The sequence below is a fragment of the Coregonus lavaretus genome (assembly GCF_964263955.1).
Source record: "Coregonus lavaretus genome assembly, chromosome: 18".
Lineage (NCBI taxonomy): Eukaryota > Metazoa > Chordata > Actinopteri > Salmoniformes > Salmonidae > Coregonus > Coregonus lavaretus.
This window is the reverse complement of record NC_140005.1, coordinates 20,972,187-20,988,975: the sequence shown is the minus strand read 5'-3', so window position 1 is coordinate 20,988,975 and position 16,789 is coordinate 20,972,187.

The window sequence follows — 16,789 nt, the reverse complement described above, 5'->3', positions numbered from 1 at the left end:
CAGCATCAGAGCTTGGATAAGCCTAATTACCGTGACTAAACGGTCACGTGGAATTTGACTGCCGTCATGACTCTTGACCGCCGGTGTGGCAGTGATACGGTCACCTTAACAGTCCTAGTTTCAGATGCAATATGTTAGCCTTCCTGATCAGCTTACTTTAGCTAGCAGTAAAATGAACGTAATGGCCAAAATGCGGCAGATGATGTGTGATGTCCATATGCAGGAGCGAGCTCTGCCTATCCTCCTGTCTATCCCATTACATTTTCCACGCTAATACACATTTGAGTGCAATGAAAATGAATGGGACATATTGACACATGAAAGGCAGTGAAGCTCTCTGCCTGCCTTTCGGCGTCCATTAGCTAAGGTAAAAACACACATGCGCAAGTCATGGCAATGCTTTGCATTGAGTTTGGAGTTTAAGGGCAGCAGAAAGGCACATGGCGAGGCTGCTTTTCCCTTGGCCTCCTTGCACATTTCGTACCCCATCACCGCAAATTTGGGAAGTACTAGTTCAGAAATTGATTTTATCATGCAGAAAAAACATGAAGATGACAAAATGATTATTGAAAAAAATATATATTTATTTTTCTTTACAGTTATTTTTTCATTCATTTTCACCCTGACTGCACGTCACTGAGGTGTATATCGGTGAAATATCTCTTTAAGAATAAAAAATGAGGCAATTGAGCTATGCAATTTCTTTGTTACATCATTTGCTGTCCCATTAGTTTTGGACAACAAAGCTCAGAGAGAGGACCCAAATCGTTAAAGAAAAATAACTCAGCATCAGCTAATCCCCAGTGAGACGTCAGGGCAGAGCTCGGCAGAGAGGATGTAGCATACAGTAGGTGGTCTGAGCCAGATGTGCCGTGCAGGGTACCTCTCCACCTCCACAGGACTATATGGAATACATTGTGTGTGAGGTACTCCTCTGAGACGGAGCACTCTATTTAGCTGGTGAGGTAACCCCCTTCTCTCTGGGAGCCCTGTGATTGAGAAATGCATCATGTTGGATGGAGGAGGAAGGGGGTCCGTTTAAAGGCTGGCTTCCTGTCTGGTTCTGCCTCCATAGGGAGGGTGGGGTCTATAACTCACAGAGGGCCTTGTCCCATCACTGACCTGAACCAGGGTTTGGAGGGACGAGCTCTCTATTTATTTACCTTCACCCAGTGAGATTCCTAACACTGTCTGTATATTTTCTATGAAGATAATAGTTATAATTAGTGGCAGTGTGTACAGAGAGAATGGCTCTCCAGATGTACACATATGGCTCCAAACGCTGATCCCTCGAGGTTGGTACAATTATTTCAATTAATTACCTAAGCATATCAAATAGAGAAAAAAGTAATATCATCCTCTAGCCAACATCTGAATTCATTTCACATGCCTGTGAAATTGTTCCCAAACAATAACAGAGCACGTCTCTCCACAGCAGGGCCTGTAGGCTCCTCCAAACAGCCAGGAAATACAGCCTCCATTGTTCCCTGCTAACACAGTTTTCAATGGTTTTGTTCTGTCAATTGATAGGACTCCTCTACACTCCTCAGATCCCCCCGCCCCCGCATCCTCCCCTATCTCAGTAGGCAGACACACACACAAACATACACACGTATGTACGCACACACACACACACACACACACACACACACACAGTAGATAATGGAGGAAGGTATGAGGTGAAGTGAAGAAAAGACTTGATGACAGGATGACATGATGTGAGAGAGGGGAAACATTGAAATTATGGATGTTGTTCCACATCATGAGGCATGAAATCTCACTTGGAGGAGGGGAACATGCACTTTCCTCTCCACTTCCTATACTGTAAGTCTACAATTATTCTACATTACATCAAACCTTCCTCTCTAAAATGTTTAAAGTGTAGCACTGATCAGCACAGTCTGTCTGCCTTAAAATTGTTTCCACACAAACCGTGAATACAGAACCACTAAATGGATAATCAGTGATGTGTGTTTACAAGACATTACCAATGACCTCAGCACAAGAAGAACCTCATCCATGCCTTATGAGGAGAAAATTCCATGGCACTATTTCATGTTGTCTGTGATATGTCCACAGGGTGAAGGACTGATGTCTATAACAGACTGTGTTTACTATTCATATAAGTGGCTGGCTCATTAGCTGTTATTAACCTTTCTCTTTCAAGTGGCTTCTGGGTCTGAGAGCTGCTCAGTAAGGCTGTCATTAGCAGGGAAATGGTTCCAGTCTGTCACCTAAAGCCACTGTGACCACAGAAACCTAAGGTAGCTAAAGGCTCTGACGGACGTAGAGATGTGATGTTCCACTGGTGCCATAAAATAAGCCACATTCCACCATAGGCTAGCTCTCTTGATGTGTGTTTTTACGGTGAAGGTCAACCTAAATTCACACTTGACGACTTTGAGACAAGACACATAAACTAAAGGTTTGAGGAGGACAGGCAAGATGATATATATGCTTTTGAAGTGCTGGTAATGGTTACACGATCTGGCACGCATGTGTGTGTGACTGTGATTAAGTGGAGTGCGTGTGTGGGGGACGGGGGTGCGTGCTTATGTCCTTGCTTGCTTGCATGCGTGTGTGTGTGTGTGTGTGTGTGTGTGTGTGTGTGTGTGTGTGTGTGTGTGTGTGTGTGTGTGTGTGTGTGTGTGGGCTAGAGACAGACAGAGACAGGCAGAGACAGGCAGACAGACAGACGGAGAGTAGAAGGAGAGAAATAAATAAAAAAAGAGAGAGGTGTTTTACTGCATTGTCTAAATTATCTACGAGGAGCCCTAAAACTCATAAACATCATATCATCGTGGGCCACAGAGTGGGCTGCAGTCTGACCTGTGGCTAATCGGGGAAGGATGAAGTAAACCCTGGAGCTACAGGGACCGTTCTACATGCCAGAGTGAAATACGGCCTGGAAAGGCCAGCATCGCAGTGATTTGTGTGAAATGAAGCTGCAGGATACACATGTTACAGAAATCACATTTAGCACTCAGATTTGATTATTTACTTTTCTTTTTTTTATGTCAAAGGGCAACCTTGGCTTTCATTTACTCCAGAGCATGGCAGGAGTATTGCAAGAGTATTGTCCTCTGTCTTTCTGTTTAATCCTCTTTAGCTGTTCATGGAGCGTCAACATAAAAACATCGGTCCGGCCTGTTCCTGTCCCTCGCACCAAGCCAGTGGTGCGCGTCGCCAGCCCGGCCCGGCCTGTTCCTGCCCCTCGCACCAAGCCAGTGGTGCGCGTCGCCCACCCGGCCCGGCCTGTTCCTGCCCCTCGCACCAAGCCAGTGGTGTGCGTCGCCAGCCCAGCCCGGCCTGTTCCTTCCCCTCGCACCAAGCCAGTGGTGCGCGTCGCCAGCCCGATCCGGCCTGTTCCTGCCCCTCGCACCAAGCCAGTGGTGCGCGTCGCCAGCCCGGCCCGGCCTGTTCCTGCCCCTCGCACCAAGCCAGTGGTGCGCGTCGCCAGCCCGGCCCGGCCTGTTCCTGCCCCTCGCACCAAGCCAGTGGTGCGTGTGTCCAGTCCGGCACGGCCCGTGCCTGTTCCACCGGTGCCTGGATTCGGCACCGGTCAGCTGCTCCACTCCGGAGCCAGAGCAGTCCGCTCCACCGGTGCCCAGTTCAGCTCCGGTCAGCTGCTCCACTCCGGAGCCAGAGTAATCCGCTTCACCGGTGCCTGATCCAGCTCCGGTCAGCTGCTCCACTCCGGAGCCAGAGCAGTCCGCTCCACCGGGGTCCAGTCCAGATCCGGTCAGCGGCTCTACTCCGGAGCCAGAGCAGTCCGCTCCACCGGTGCCCAGTCCAGCTCCGGTCAGCGGCTCCAGTCCGGAGCCTGTGCAGTCCGCTCCACCGGTGCCCGGTCCAGCTCCGGTCAGCGGCTCCAGTCCAGACCCAGACGTCAGCCCCTCTCCAGGTTCGGGGTCTCCCACACCAGGGTCCAGACAGGGCTTGGTACTTCGTGGGAGGAAGGAGAGGGGAAGCAGCGCGCCGAGGTCCAGACCAGACCAGGGGCGCAACAGGGAGGCGGAGAGTAAGTGGTCGTCACGCCCTGAGCCGAATGCCCACCCGGCCCCTACCCTGTTATGTTTATGTTGTGCGGTCGGAGTCCGCACCTTTGGGGGGGGTGGGGGGGGGGGTGGGGGGGGGGGAGGGGGGGGGTACTGTCACGCCCTGACTCTGGGGACTCGTATTTGTTGAGTCAGGGTGTGTATTTTCTGTGTGGTATGTTCTATGTTGCATTTTCTATGTTTAGATCTAGATCGTGTAGATCTATGTTGGCCGGTGTGGTTCCCAATCAGAGGCAGCTGTAGCTCGTTGTCTCTGATTGGGGACCATACTTAGGCCGCCTATTGGCACTAGTGGGTTGTGGGATCTTGTTCCGTGTTAGGTATGTTTGTTTTGTGTACCTTGGACTTCACTTTTCATTTGTTTATTGTTTTGTCGGTTGTTTATTCATTAAAATAAACATGTACGCATATCACGCTGCGCCTTGGTCTGACCCGTCTGTAAACGATCGTGACACAAATAATTGCAGCATTACCGCAAAAATGGAAGAGGAAAGTGGAAGGAGGCAAAAATAAGGAACTTGTCTGTCGGCCTTGCATTAAAGAACACAATTGGTTAAAGAAAACTGTGATAAATAAAAAAGTTTACCAGTTTCATTTAAGGACCAAAAGATTGACAGCCGTCCCATATAGATTGTAAAATAGTTGGGAAGAGATTTTTGACGTACCGATTCCATGGCATAGTGTTTATGAACTGATAAGCAAAACGATGCCTGATTCAAAACTTAGAATTGTTCAATTTAAATTATTATATAAAATTCTTGCTACCAATAGAATGTTATTTGTATGGGTATACAATCTTCCCAGCTCTGCAGATTTGGCTGTAAAGAGACAGAATCATTAGATCATTTGTTTTGGTACTGTCCATTTGTAGCTTGTTTCTGGACACAGGTCCAGGAATGGCTGAAGGATTGCAATATTTGCATGGAGCTGACCCTGCAGATAGCACTACTCGGTGATCTGAAAAGTCATAGTCTATCGATCAATAATATAATTATACTTTTAGCAAAAATGTTTATTTTAAATTCACAAACTGTAGAAACAATGAGAATAGAAAGGTTCAGAACTTTTGTAAAACATCACAGTACAGTTGAAAAATATATGGCAAATAGAAATCCAATATGGATGGTGTTAAGAGATAGATGGGAGGTGTTGAATGGAGCTGAAGGATGGGACTAATAACAACAACTAATAACAACAAGATAACTAGTGTAAGACATGCTGTGTCCATAATAAGTATATAGGTTATATATTGTGAGCTTTTGTGAAAGAGCACAGTTAGAAAGATATGGCATATAGAAGCATACCAGATGGACATCATGAAAATTATCGGAGGAAGTTCAGGAGTAAAAACAAACAAAATATAATAATTGACTGTGTCCATAAAATGTATATAATATGTATAAGCATGAAGTAGAGGCCTAAGCATTGTTGTTCACTAGTTCACTAACTGTAAGTCGCTCTGGATAAGAGCGTCTGCTAAATGACTAAAATGTAAATGTTTACCCCAATTAGGGAAGGGATGGTGGGGTTGGAAAGTAATAAAAGGGAAATATATATGCGTACATATGAATGTATATGCGTATATGTATGTATGTGTATGTATGTGTATATATATATATATATATGCGAGAAAGAAATAAAAACATGGGGGATTGGAAGTGATGCAGACAATTACATTGATGGAAGTTACAATCTATCTGCAATATTAAAGCTGATCTACCCCCTAAAAGAAAAAAAAGAAAAAAAGGTTTTGAAGCATGTAATTGCTGAGGTAGAATATTGACAGTGGAAAATTCAATTTTATGTGTTTATCTTCAGATTTTATTGACTTTACATCTCACAGGATATAGATGCCTTGCTCTGAAGAGGCACTCAGTTAATCACAGTGGGTCCCCTCCTCTCCTGTAAAACGATCTGCTCTGAGGAATAAGCGTTATTATAATAAAGATTTGAAGACAATAAATATCCATAAACTGATTAAACTTTATTAAAACTCTATCACAAGTTGTAATGTAATTATTGTTTTAAGTACAGTGTACCAACTTCTGAGGGAATAAAGTCTCTTTTGTTTATTTTAATAAAACTAGGACATTTTGTTATCATGTTTTAAGTACAGTGTAACAAGTATTGTAAATAGTAATGTGTCCCTGGGTGGGATCGAACCATGTCTCAAAAAATGGCAGAAAAGGTCAAATAAGGTCACCAAAATCGTGCTACTGCTATACATGACTGGCCTTCGCAAGAGAGAAGCCTATGAGAGCCCTTTACTCGAACACAGAAGAGGCAGAAAGTCCTCCAGCTTCAAACAGAGCTGATCTGGGAGCTGGTTGTTATCTGTAGGTCAAGAGCAACATGTTTGACATTCCCAGTCATCAAGTGAAAGCGTTACCTAGAAAACACAGCAAAACAGAACACGGAGAGGTCAACTCTATAGTCTGAACATCTTCACACAATCATCCCGTCAACAGAGCCAGACTCTCCCCTCTGTCTTTGGTGCGTACACAGCATCGCACTGACCCCTGGAATGATGAGGGGTCACGGTCACCCCTCACTAAGGGCTAATTCGACAACATAAGCTTTTGAAAAGGGCCAGAGTTGTGTCATCCTCATGGATCATTGTGCTGTTTCACGTCAGTTCTTTGAGCACACTAATCCAGGTACTTCTATTGTTTAGGACAGACGTTACTGCTCTCAACAGCTTGCTGTTGCCATTTCCCTTCTTGACAGAAGGAAGAGGACTACTTGTGTCCAATAGACATAAACAGCACAGGGTACATAATTAAGACCGCTACCTCACGTTAATTCAATAGTTAAAGACAAGGTAAACTAGTGTTAGAATCTTAAAGACTGCGACATAAAGGGAGAGACCAGCTAATGACAGCCACAATGCTGGGATACTGGGAGAGACTTTACTACATGTTAGGCAAGGCAGGAAACAGAGACCTCGCCCACAGATGCTGGTTGTTAAAGAGAAGCATTGTTGGGAGGATGTTGATGATGAGAACATAATGGAGACAGACGTTTTAAATGATCTGTCAGATTCCACATCCAGCTGTGGTCTCCTCCAGTATCCCCCAGTATCCTGGGGACAGGCAGGAAGAAAACAGCACTGCATGGATGAGGACCATGTTTGGCAACTTTTAGAATAGTGTATAGAAACTAGATTGAGTGCCAGACTTTTAGGAATTTGGTATGGATGCACTTCACCACAGACCAAGGGAAGTATACACACTGTCAGGCTAATTGTTAAGTAAATGGACATTAGTCAATTCATGACTCTTTTACCGCATCAGAACCTCCTATCTACACTTACTGCGTTCGTTCTAGAATCTCCCCCATAGTGGGCAGAGACAATATATAATCCACTACAATCTGTGACTCAATCAACCAATTAATCAAATCAACTGCTATTCAGAGAATTCGAGAAATTCAGGAGATCAGTTGTGCGTCTCCAAGGATTTGACACTCTCCAATATAAATGATCCTTCTTCTCTATTTTCATGTCTGGACTCAGTCTGACACCTATAAAGACGAATAGTTAGACAAAGACCTGAGCCAGGGGTCGCCTGCTGTAATCTGAATGGCTATCTGATGTTTCATGATATTATTTAAAACCTGTGCCTCTCGGGGGTGTCATTCACAAAACATGTCCATATACACAGGTTAAAGGCACATTAGTCTGTCAGAACCTCACTGTTAGGTCTTACCTCTCCACCCAGACATGAGCAATCTGCTTCACAAAGCATAAACCATATAGGATGGACACGTTGCTTTGGACCAAGTTGTGCCATTTAGGACAGCTCTACACAGCACTGTGTGTCATACATGGTGATAAGGCCTGACTGGCATGACTGCACAGGGTCTAAAGTGATTCCAGTTCTCCAGTCTAGGAACCACTTCAGTGCTCTCAGTAAAGATCCTGTCTTTCTGTTATACAGTAATTACTTCTCCAAATTTACAGCCCCACATGCATATGGCTGCCGTGTTCAACAGTGGTATGCTGCAGAAAACACACCCAGGCCTACCATAGAGCCACCCACACTTCACACTCTCCTCCTCACACAGAACTGTATGTTCCCACTATGACTTGCAATGAGTTTAACAGCTTTCCAGGTTCTTGGCCAGCACACAGAAATATTTGTAATTTTGTGAAATACATATTTTCGTCGTAAATCACTCTTTGTGTCTGCCAAAGAATGTGTTTCTTTCTTTGGCACAATTTTGATTTGACAGTCCAGGGAGCGACGTTGATGAACTTAATCAGAAAAATAGTATTTTGTTCCAGTGTAAACAACTACTGGAACATTGAGCCTGAGACTGAGCCGGGGCCCAGACCCAGAACGCTGTGAATTAACTCTGGCCTGGTTGCTCCAGTGAGGGGGACCAGCTCATCTGACGAATTGGACCACCAAAGGGGGGTAACCCGACCGTTCGCTGACCCAGCTTCGTTTTCAGGATACTAAAAAGCACAGAGCTGCTCAAGCGGAACATATGGAAGTGCAAAAGAGAAGGAATCACGGAACATTATCCGCCCAATTACACAATGAGAAGAGTGACCTGCTGGCAGCATCCACACTGCACGTAATGTTCAATGTGTCTGTGTCGGAGACACAGGCCCTGTTCCCGGCCCTGCTCAGCATCCCACCTGCAGGGATCCCAGTCTGGGACAGCATGCCACAGAAAGGGGGGCTGGAGCAGAGAAAAAACTGCTCATACATTTATGAGCCTTTTCCCTAGAGGTGAGAGCTAGAGAAAAAAGAGAAGCGGCCTGCTTCATGTCCCATTACACAGAATAGCACAGATGCTGTGCAGATGATCTGATTTTGGGCACCAGGAGACAGGAGATGTGTTTTTTTTACTAAAAGGGTAACCTAATTTCACACGTTTTTTTTGCAGGAGATGTACACAATCGATTCAGCCATGTGTTGTTTAGAAGGCATTGGCATTGGCACATCCAGCTTATACTTTAGCCTGTGTCCAGTTGATATCTTGTCATGCTGAATGATGAAAAATGATGTTGTCCTTTACTGAATATTTTGCCCTTTACAAATATGTATGGCCCAGAAAGCAGAAAAGAAACATAACAAAACATCACTTACTAACATTGTTACAGGTTTTTGTTTTTCCATTTATATTTCGAGGTTGGACGTTAGCATGTTAGCACGTGTCCAGTTGATATCTTCAACGTAGCGGTGCGTGGGTAAAATCAATGAGGATGCCAAGCCAGTAAAAAAGCCATATTACAACCTATGTTGTGATAATTGCGTTGTTTGCTCTATAACCTATTTGTTCATATGCCACTGTGTTATACAATAAGGCTGTGACAACAAAAAGACAACAGTCACACAGTGGTGGAATAAATTCAACTACACAAACATTTGTTTCATCACAAAACCGGAGAGCAATGTCTGTCAGGTGAAGTCCACAAAGCAAAAATTGCACACAAACAGTTATATCACCTGCAGCATGGTCAAGCAAGTTAATGTTTTCGACAGTTTACTAAACAACTACTGATTTAGAACTACAGAGTTACCGCAAGTCAGCACAAAGACAACAGGAGCACTGCCTCTGCTATTCCAGCAGCATTTACACATGAATATATCATCAGATCAACAAGGCTATATAAGCTTAGTTTAATACACTGAAAACAAACTTAAAGATACCTAAATCTATTTAGTACAATCAATGTTGCTAAATATCATGTGGCTGTCCATGGCACTGATTTCTGTATGTGTGTGTGGGCGCGCAAGTAAAACAAAAAAATGTTGTCTCACCCTAGTTGTAGCCTAGTTGAACGTCAATGCCATCCTCCTCTCTTTCATGTTGGCAAAACGGTCTATGGCTCTGTCATACAGTACACTTTTAGTTTTTGTTGTCATAGGCTACCTAGCTAAAATGTTTGCTAGCCTGACTTCCTTGCATAGGCAACAATGAACCAGCTAAGTTAGCTAGCTAGCTAGTTAATGTGAGCCTACTAGGCTACATCTAAGCTACATATTGAACTTCAATCGTCTCAGGCCAGTGGCACAACATATTCATTTATGGTTGGATCAGAATCACCGTCATAATCATTGGCCTGTACAGAGAATTAAGTCAAAACCAAAAATCTAAATCCCCATCTCCATCCATGGTTTAGGAAAGGGACGATTTAGCAAGCTAGCTACTGCAGGACATCAACAAAAGCAGACCAGAGACAGACACGTCTTTCTGAAAATGAAGTTTTGCAAAGGAAGTAATTTGATTGGTCTGAAGCCAAATTCAAACTGGCCTCCCAGGTGTATAAAATTGAGCACACAGCCATGCAATCTCCATAGACAAACATTGACAGTGGAATGGCCTTCCTGAAGAGTTCAGTGACTTTCAGTTGGCACAGTCATAGGATGCCACCTTTCCAACAAGTCAGTTCGTAAAATGTCTGCCCTGCTAGAGCTGTCCCGGTCAACTGTAAGCTCTGTTATTGTGAAGTGGAAACGTTTAGGAGCAACAACGGCTCAGCCGTGAAGTGGTAGGCCACACAAGCTCACAGAACGGGACCACCGAGTGCTGAAGCGTGTAGAGTGTAAAAATCATATGTCCTCGGTTGCAACACTCACTGCCGAGTTCCAAACTGCCTCTGGAAGCAACGTCAGCACAATAACTGTTCGTTTGGAGCTTCATGAAATTGGTTTCCATGGCCGAGCAGCCGCACACAAGCCTAAGATCACCATGCGCAATGCCAAGCGTCAGCTGGAGTGGTGTAAAGCTCGCCACCATTGGACTCTGGAGCAGTGGAAACACGTTCTCTGGAGTGATGAATCACACTTCACCATCTGGCAGTCCGACAGGCGAATCTGGGTTTGGCGGAAGCCAGGAGAACGCTACCTGCCTGAATGCATAGTGCCAACTGTAAAGTTTGGTGGAGGAGAAATAATGGTCTAGGGCATTTTTTCATGGTTCAGGCTCCTTAGTTCCAGTGAAGGAAAATCTTAACGCTACAGTATACAATGACATTCTAGATGATTCTATGCTTCCAACTCCATATTAATGCTTTTGGATTCTGGTTTGAGATGTTCGACGTGCAGGTGTCCACATACTTTTGGTCGTGTAGTATATATGGGGAAGCCTGGCTTCCCTTGGCATCCATGAATACACGGCACTGTTAGTCAGTATGTGTTACACCTGTGCTGGCTTGTCATCTCGTTAGTCAGAAGGTGTTTCACCTGTGCTGATATTTAAGATTGGCTGGCCCAGTGCTCCAGTGGGCTTAATAGATGTGGAGGGTTAACACCTTTAGTTGTCTCTCCCTATTTGATTTCTAAGATGCAATCTTTTAGGTCCCAGTTGTAGTTGCTAGTCAACTTTCAGTGGACACCCCCATGAGTGTCTTTCAGAACACCTCCTACAACACCACCTGTTTCGTTTTGGTTGTTGTCAGTTACTCTTTGTTAGTTCCCCCTTATGTTTGAGCGACAATTTTGGGTTTCTTGCTGGGGAACGTACAATTTATAAAGGTATCAATCATTAAAACTTTTCCATACAGCTCCTTGTAAAATTGACAAATGTAAAGTTATAGAGTGATACGGTTTCTAGAATGCTGAAGACTTGCTGAATGACAAGATAGAGATAATAATACAGGATGATGAAGGGAGTGTTGTGGCTTTGCCAGACTTTGTAAATACAAGAACTGGGCCTTGGCCCCGGCTCTTAATTTCCTCTTAATTTTTTCTAATGACCCCTTAATTACACAATAGACAATTTGCTGCAAAGCCACAACACATTCCATCTCCAGTTTTTGGAAACATTTTGTAATTAAACAAATTAAATGGAGTGGACAAGTATAAACTCTGACAATCCTGAATGAGGTCAAAATGAAACATACAGTACATTGATTTTGTTGGCTGCTCATCCCAAATAATTGATGAGTGATAATTAGCAATCCAGTAAGCTATAAACTGATTGTTTAGGGAGGAAAGAGCAGAAAATGTCAAACATTTGGGAAGAAAAGTACCCTATGTTCTATTGCTTTAAGCAAATTTAAGCTCATGTTCCTGAGAAGAGAATGACTAGTCACTAAGGCACAGGAACCAATTTGAATAATTAAATTATGATATGCAAATATTCTCACAATTATCTATTTCAGGTAGATGAAAATGGGATCTGACCAGTGAGTTGCGGATTCGGGGTAATTCAAAGAAAACCTGGCTATGAACATTCGTTATCTGGAGCATTAGTGGAGTCATCATTACGTATCAGGCACCCAGGGTGAGGGATGCGTAATTAAACTGTGCCCTAATACGGGTCTGTCAGACAGCCACAGATGAGCTAACAAAATCGGGGTCATCTGGAAGGCATTTCTACTTGTACTTTTTCCCTTTTCCGGCTCATTTTAATCTCTTAGTAGAATCTCCACCCCCTGCTCCCTGGGGAGGCTGGGGCTCAGTGACCAAGCTCCGCGCACGCTAGGCCGGCATGGCACGCAAGCTCATCTCTGCTCCGTTCCTAAGCACGCAAAAACTCAACGGGAACAAAAACAAATAACTGTACATAAAACATGGCTTAAAATCAGTAAAAATATGTCACGCAGGCCCTCTTAAAGGGTGAGGACATGACTACATGAGACACTTTTCCTGTTAAAAGTTGGATTTAAGCTTTGCGTGATAAGACAGTCGCCTATATAAATGAATTCTGTGCATATTTAGCTAAGTTTATTATCCACCAAACTAGGCATATAACAGCCATATTATCACTAAATAGTGTGTTGATACATCCTTATAACATGTTTTTTTTTGCACTCATAAGGGAAATGATTAACGAATAAATATTTAATGTGTGTAATAAGTCAAATAATGCTCTTTTCACACAGAATAGTAAGCCTAGTCAATTTTTTCTCGTAATCTCGTTTTTACATATCTTAGACATCGTGCAGGTTATCGACTGCAACCCGACTGTCTGCCTCTTGAACAGTGGATTCACAACCATCAAGCCTGCACACATTAGGCCTACACGCAAGGGCATTCCGTGACAGAAATTCTGCATCCAAGGTGAGCAAACCATATCATTTCCTCAGGAAGAGTTTGATGTAATTGCTTTCTGTTCCAGCTTTGATTTTCTCATTTATACTTGACTTGTCTCTAGTTCAACAGGTTATGCAAACAGAGGCCGAGATAGGCACGTAGGCCTACAGAGCGCACTAAAATAGTATCAGCTGCAATTCCGCGGCCGAAGTAGCCTAACTACAGGTAATTTGGCCCTTTAACAATAACCACGCGCACAGGATGGGAATGCTTGCTAATCAGGGCCTAGACATAACAAAGAGTGCCAAGAGAAAAATAACAATAACCTCGCCATACTCTGATGAGGAAAAATAAACATTTTAGTCCTTTGCATCAGAAAGAAAAGCATTTAAGATGACAAGAAAAATACTATCAGGCATAAGTAAAACAAATAATTGAGGTTCATGAAACATAAAAAATTACTTATCCCAATTGTGTTTAGGTTAAAGTAAATACATGATGCCGTTTTATAAATATAGCCTATATTTTTTTGTCCATTCCAAACCAAGACAATCATTTAGCTTGTGAACATTCTCTTTTTATTCTGAGTTGCATGTGTATCATGAAAAAACATTTCAAATAAGTTTGAAATGTCATGCTTTTCAATGGCTGTCTTTGAACAAGGAGTCCAGTGGAAAACATCCTGAGTGTCCAATAGTTAAAGCTTGCTAGTTTTAATATTTCTTTATAAAGCATAAATGAGACTCACCAGCAGGGGCGCAATTTTGGTTTTAGAAGTGGGGGGGGGACATAATAATAATATTTTTTTTATTTTTTATCCAGTCGGATAAACACTCCAAACACTGCTCGGAAGTGTCACACCCTGGTTCTGGGACTCCATATGTTGAGCCAGGGTGTGTTCATTCTATGTGGTTTATATCTATGTTGGGGGTTCTAGTTTGTTGATTTCTATGTTTTGCCTGAGTGACTCCCAATCAGAGGCAACGAGTGTCAGCTGTAGGCTGGTTGTCTCTGATTGGGAGCCATATTTAAACTGTGTCATAGGGTGCTGAAGGTGGGTGTGGTGTGTGAATCAGGCGCAGGACGCAGAGGCTCAGTCCAAAGGCTTTAGTGCAATATACACACAAAAACAAAAGCACAATAAGCCCGAAGGCGAAAATAACGGCGCACACAGGCGACAAAATAAACGGCGCACAAACATGTGCAAAGTAACCACTCCAAAACACTGGAGGGAAATAGTAGCTCCAACACGTAACAGAAGCGCAATCACACACAAACACAGACACACACAACGAGACTTAAATAGAACACTAACGAGGACTAACTAGACACAGGTGTACAACATCAAGACCAAACCAAACGAACATGAAACATAGATCGGTGGCAGCTAGTACTCCGGGAACGACGACCGCCGAAGCCTGCCCGAACCAGGAGGAGGAGCAGCCTCGGCCGAAACCGTGACAGTACCCCCCCCTTGGAGCCGCGCGCCGACCCCGGCCTCGGGGACGACCAGGAGGACGCGGAGCAGGGTGTGCGGGATGGTCCCGGTGGAACTCCGACAGGAGAGATGGGTCTAGGATGTCCCTCCGCGGCACCCAGCATCGCTCCTCCGGGCCGTACCCCTCCCACTCCACGAGATACTGGAGACCCCCCATCCGGCGTCTGGAGTCCAAGATGGACCGAACGGTGTACGCCGGAGCCCCCTCGATGTCCAATGGGGGCGGAGGAGTCTCTCCTATCTCATTGTCCTGGAGTGGACCAGCTACCACCGGCCTGAGAAGAGACACATGGAACGAGGGGTTAATATTCTTATATTCAACAGGTAGATGTAACTTATAACACACCTCGTTCAATCTTCTCAGGACTTTAAAGGGCCCCACAAACCGCCGACCCAGCTTCCGGCAGGGCAGGCGGAGGGGTAGGTTTCTGGTAGAGAGCCAGACTCGATCTCCGGGTGCGTATACCGGCCCCTCACTGCGGTGGAGATCGGCGCTCGCCTTGTGACGACGGACGGCCCGCTGTAGGTGGACGTGGGCAGTGTTCCACGTCTCTTCCGAGCGCCTCATCCAATCATCCACCGCAGGGGCCTCGATCTGGCTCTGCTGCCACGGTGCCAGAACCGGCTGGTAACCTAATACACATTGGAAAGGGGTTAGGTTGGTAGAGGAGTGGCGGAGAGAGTTCTGGGCCATCTCGGCCCAGGGAATGTAACGCGCCCACTCCTCAGGCCGGTCCTGGCAATACGACCTCAGAAACCTACCCACATCCTGGTTGACACGTTCTACCTGCCCGTTACTCTCCGGGTGGTACCCCGAGGTAAGGCTAACCGAGACCCCCAAACGCTCCATAAACGCTCTCCACACCCGGGAGGTAAACTGGGGGCCTCGATCAGACACTATATCCTCGGGGACCCCGTAATGCCGGAAAACGTGGGTAAATAGGGCCTCAGCGGTCTGTAGGGCAGTAGGAAGACCCGACATAGGGAGAAGACGACAGGCCTTAGAGAACCGGTCCACAACGACCAGGATGGTGGTATTCCCCTGAGAGAGGGGAAGGTCTGTTACAAAATCCACCGAGAGGTGGGACCATGGTCGTTGTGGAACGGGTAGGGGCTGTAACTTACCCCTGGGCAAATGTCGGGGCGCCTTACACTGGGCGCACACCGAGCAGGAGGAGACGTAAACCCTCACATCCCTAGCCAAAGTGGGCCACCAGTATTTAGTGCTAAGGCAATGCACTGTCCGGCCGATACCCGGATGTCCAGAGGAGGGTGACGTGTGAGCCCAGTAAATGAGTCCATCCCGAATCTCGAGCGGAACGTACTTCCGACCCTCAGGACACTGTGGAGGGCTGGGGTCGGTACGCAACGCTCGCTCGATTTCGGCATCGACCTCCCACACCACCGGTGCCACAAGGAAAGACTCCGGTAGTATGGGAGTGGGCTCAACGGACCTCTCCTCCGTGTCATACCGCCGGGACAGCGCATCTGCCTTACCATTCTGGGACCCAGGGATGTACGTGATTTTAAATACGAACCTGGTGAGAAACATACTCCATCGAGCCTGGCGAGGGTTCAGTCTCCTCGCTGCCCGAATGTACTCCAGGTTCCGATGGTCAGTCAAAATGAGGAAAGGGTGTTGAGCCCCCTCAAGCCAATGCCTCCACACCTTAAGGGCTTGAACTACAGCTAACAGCTCCCTGTCCCCAACGTCATAGTTACGCTCCGCCGGGCTGAGCTTCTTTGAGTAAAAAGCACAGGGGCGGAGTTTAGGTGGCGTGCCGGACCGTTGAGAGAGAACGGCCCCTATACCAGCCTCAGACGCGTCTACCTCAACCTGAAAGGGTAATGCGGGATCCGGATGCGCCAGCACCGGAGCCGACGTAAACAGGTCCTTCAGTCTCCTAAAGGCCCTGTCCGCATCGGCTGACCACTGCAGTCACACCGGACCCCCCTTCAGAAGGGACGTGATGGGAGCTGCCACCTGTCCAAAACCCCGGATAAACCTCCGGTAGTAATTCGCAAAGCCCAAAAACTGCTGCACCTCTTTTACAGTAGTTGGGGTTTGCCAATTACGCACAGCGGACACACGATCCACCTCCATTCTCACCCCTGACGCGGACAACCGATAACCATAAAAGGAGACAGACTCCTGGAAAAACAGACATTTCTCTGCCTTGACATATAGGTCGTGCTCCAACAGCCTCCTCAATACACGACGCACCAGGGTTATATGCTCG